At 41.7% G+C, this 4079-nt stretch overlaps 1 long non-coding RNA gene across 2 annotated transcripts; it reads left to right on the top strand.

Moving 5' to 3' along the window:
• The first annotated feature begins 13 nt into the window (after window positions 1-13).
• LOC129412244 (uncharacterized) lies at window positions 14-1871 on the top strand. Of its 2 annotated transcripts, none has more exons than XR_008633624.1 (4): window positions 14-175; window positions 257-334; window positions 413-632; window positions 719-1871. It is a non-coding gene; the product is annotated as an uncharacterized LOC129412244 (long non-coding RNA). The 2 variants fall into 2 exon arrangements; XR_008633623.1 differs by having other exon boundaries at window positions 14-188.
• The last annotated feature ends 2208 nt before the right edge of the window (window positions 1872-4079 follow it).

The raw sequence follows: 4079 nt of genomic DNA, 5'->3' as shown, positions 1-4079 counted from the left end.
TGTTCCAGTGGGATCCAGCGTGTCCTGGTGAGTAAAGATCAATACTAACATAATATTTATATGAATTACTAAAGACTGTTGTTCTCTTTCACAGAAAGGTGTCGCTGATGGAGCTGTCCATGGTATCATCCACAAAGTGCAGTGAACCACCACCAGAGGGAGCCCTGATCCTAACGTGAGAACACAAGGTATTCTGAGAAATGAGAGAAACAATCATGAAATAATGACAAATAATGTGTTTTGATTGTACTTTTAGGATTCATCGTCATCTCTGCTAAGACGTCTACAACTACAATGACTTATCTCGCTCCAGTCAGATGATCCACACACTTCTGTAAGTTATTGTCTGAAAATACACTTTAAATCTGTGGGCTAAAGTAGAATATAAAGTTACACTAAACTTGTGTTTTAGAATCCAGAAACATTCCTGGTGTGTGTGTGACCCGTCAGATGCTCCGGCCCACATGAGAGGAAGAGGTGAACGAAGCCTAGTCCAATAAACGACTTGGCCCAACACAAGTGAGAAGGCCTTCAGTCTGTGTAATCTGCTGTTCCTCTGAAGTTCAGTCTAATCGAAACTGAAGCACCACTCCTGATGAAGATCTCCAGAGGAACCAGAACCTCCAACAGTGGTGAGAAAAAACAAAACTATACTAAATGTTTACAAATTTTACAACAAGATTGTTACTCTATGATCCCTGTTATGTTGTGACTGCAGGTGCTGAGGAGGGTTGGAGCTGCGGATTTAATGAAGGAACAAAAAGAAATGAATGTTCTTTGGAGGAGTCAAAAACAAGTGATGAATCTGTGAAGGAGACTGCACGCCTGGACAAAAATGACGATGAGACGGACCACAGGAACGATGTGGAACACTTGGCCTCATGGTGACAACCAAGAAGATTATTGTGGACTTGTACAAAAATGGGCAAAACAACCAGCAAACTGTCCCTGTGGGCACTGAGGTAGTAGAGAGGGTGACCGTGACTGAGGACCTGTCCTGAGACCTTCACACTGTCTCAGCTGTGAGGAAGACCCAACAACACATTTACTACTTGAGGAAACTGAGAAGCACCAACATCCCCAGTCCAGTGATGGTGAAGTTCTACAACTGTGCCATCAGAAGTCTTCTGACATGTGGATTTTTCGTGTGGTTCTCCGCTGCGTAAGGTCGACCTACACGCTCTCCAGCGGGTGGTAAAAACAGATCAGTAGCATCTACATCACTGACGGGGGAGTGACGACACCACCCTGCTCATCACCTTCTCCACCTGCTGCCCTCAACTAGAAAGTACAGGTTCATAGAGTCCAGAAGAACCAGACTGAGCCACAGCCTGTATCCCCCGAGTGTGAGGCTGCTGAACACTGCCCCCTTCCCCTCTCTGCCTTTCTCCCATGGACAATAACCACATCCTCCAATAAAAGAACACTGAACTGGACTTTGTGTTGTTGTAGTATTACATATGTATGTACTGCTCTGAATGTAGCATTGCACTTTACATCAAAACTCTGCAGTGTTTGATGCTCTAAATCAGGCATGTCCAAACTATGGCCCGGGGGCCAAATGCGGCCCTCGGACACATTTTTCTTGGCCCTCAGGCTTCCAGGTAAATTGGCCCAAATGACCTTGCATCAATTAAAAAGAAATTTTTTGCTGCAAGTTTTTTGAAAATCTACCTTGATAAAGCAAATATTTCATATTTCGTGTGTAGTTTAAGGATTTTAGCATGAATAAAGACTGATGGCTCATTCTAACATGATAAACAGGCACATATTTCAATTATTCCCTGTACTGAGCACCAGTCTACGGTCCTCGATCGGCCCTCTGCTTCATCTGTGTTTAGAAATGTGGCCCTTGACGAAAAAAGTTTGGACACCCCTGATTTAAGGACAACACTGTGTTTTTATATATTGGTTTTATTTATTGATTGTTTGGCCATCAGTTAATTATTGTTCAAATAACGATCAGACAGAGTAGGTTCTTACGTTCAGGTGCACTACCAGACAAAAGTTTGGACACCCCATGTCATTTTGTGTTTTATGTTTATCACATTCTGTATTTAAACACTTACAAAAGACTTCAAATATATGAAGTAAGATATATGGAATTATGTAGCAAAGGTTTTTTAATATATATTATTATAAATTACCTTTTTTTAATTATAACATAATCCATATATATGTGTAAAATGTAGCTACACAGAAATATCTAAGCCAAAAGAAAAAAAAAAAAACATTGAATGAGAGGGTGTATCCAAACTTTGGACTGGTAGTGCACATGGATTTGATAAGAACAGAGTTATAGTGAATCTCATGGTGTGTCTCGCACAGTTCATCTGGCAACATTATAAGCTCTACCAGTGTCCAGTCTCAATAAATCTGCACTAACAGACAAAAGTTGGGACACACATTTTCATTAGGGCCTATCGCTTTCACTACGACGAGCACACGGGCAACGATGAGCGTATGGGCGAATGTGAGAGGACACCATGCAGCTTCGTCATCATCTAGACAAGTGGAGCATCTAAAGTTATCCAGTTCATTTTGATAACTATCATGGTTTACGTGCGGCGAAGCCACAAATTTCGATCAAAATTTGGGATAATTTCCAATGTCAAGATTCACTCCCGTTCGCACAGGCTGAGTCCGATCGTGCTGAAATTTGAATCACTAATGTGTGATCTCAGCCTGAATATAATACACTATAAACCATATGAAAAATGAACACTATAGCGCCCCCCATCATAGACATGAAACGTCAATCTTATCGGATCTGTAACAAATTTGAGAATTAAAATCTTTGTATGACTATAAGCAAAAGAATGAAAACTTTGCACATCAGTTCCGTGAGATGGGTGTATTGGAGGAGAGGGAGCAGCCCAAGAACATAGAGAAAAATCCCGCATACCGTCTTATTTGCAAATAGTGAGATTTATTAGAACAAACCGTGCAACACCCCAAAATACGTATGTGGCACTGGATTGGGTATCCTTTTTGCATTTACAGAATAATAACATGACAATAACATCAGAATAATTTGAAATAAAATGCTATTTTTTATTGTGCTGACAGCATAAAGTGCTGTTGAAATGTCCATGGTTGCCTAGGCTGAAGTGAAGGTTGGGCAAGACCTGGCTGCTGTGGGCCTGGATGTTGAATCTCATTAGATGAGATGTACTGGACCTGGACGAGGCAACTACTGATGACTTGTGAGGGTTGGAAGGATGTTATTTCTCATTTTCCTCTTTTTGTCCTGAAATGACACAAAGGTTTGATTAATAATGTTGGTAGCATTAAATTTCGATTCATTGTGAATACACAGAAGCATGATTATTGTTAAGATGGTGCTAACAGGTGGAAACATAGTAGTGACTGTATTTTAAGTTCTGAAATGATCCGGATGTGTGTGTCTAATACATGTCTTTGATTCTCCTGTATAGAAGATGTGTGTTGTGTGATGCTCTTACATAGTTGTCCATTAAATCATTAAAAAGTACAATATATCTTTGTTATGAATGTTAACTTACTGTAGAGCTTGGCACAGAGGAAGGACCAGTCGTGTTTTGATTTCCTGTTGTCTGGTGATGAGACACTCTTGACATTAGAGCATTCACTTTCCTCTGGAGAGTCAAAGAGAACGTCTTTGTCAAAAGGCTCATGAGGCACGACTGGAGAGCCTGGTGATAGGATGTCATCATTGGGCAAAGAGCCACTATCAGCCAGTTGTGCTTCAACCCAACTAGTCAAGTCGGCTGCTGTTTCCTCCCAGGATCCTCCCAGGACAAAATCATCCAAACACTGTGCGCTCGGGTCCTGAACGCCAATGGGTAATGGGGCATTAGGAGGTTCCACGGGTGCAAGAGGAGAAGGAGGCACAGGTCTGGTGTACAAGGCCTGGTTGCCGTGGGTCAGGTTGATGTAGCTCATTGGTTGAGTTGTACTGGAGTCCATGACAGTCTGCTGAGAGGTAGAGGCTACAGGAACAGCAAACTTCCAGTGGTTTGTGACAACTGGAAGGCCATTTGTTTGTCTCTTCTTGGCCTTTTTGCCCTGAAATGACACAAGGGTTTTAGTAATAATGT

The sequence above is a fragment of the Boleophthalmus pectinirostris genome, unplaced genomic scaffold, assembly GCF_026225935.1.
Source record: "Boleophthalmus pectinirostris isolate CB_2022bp ecotype Guang Dong unplaced genomic scaffold, ASM2622593v1 HiC_scaffold_75, whole genome shotgun sequence".
Lineage (NCBI taxonomy): Eukaryota > Metazoa > Chordata > Actinopteri > Gobiiformes > Gobiidae > Boleophthalmus > Boleophthalmus pectinirostris.
Note: the sequence above shows the minus strand (reverse complement) of the source record. Positions and strands in the feature narration are given on the sequence as shown.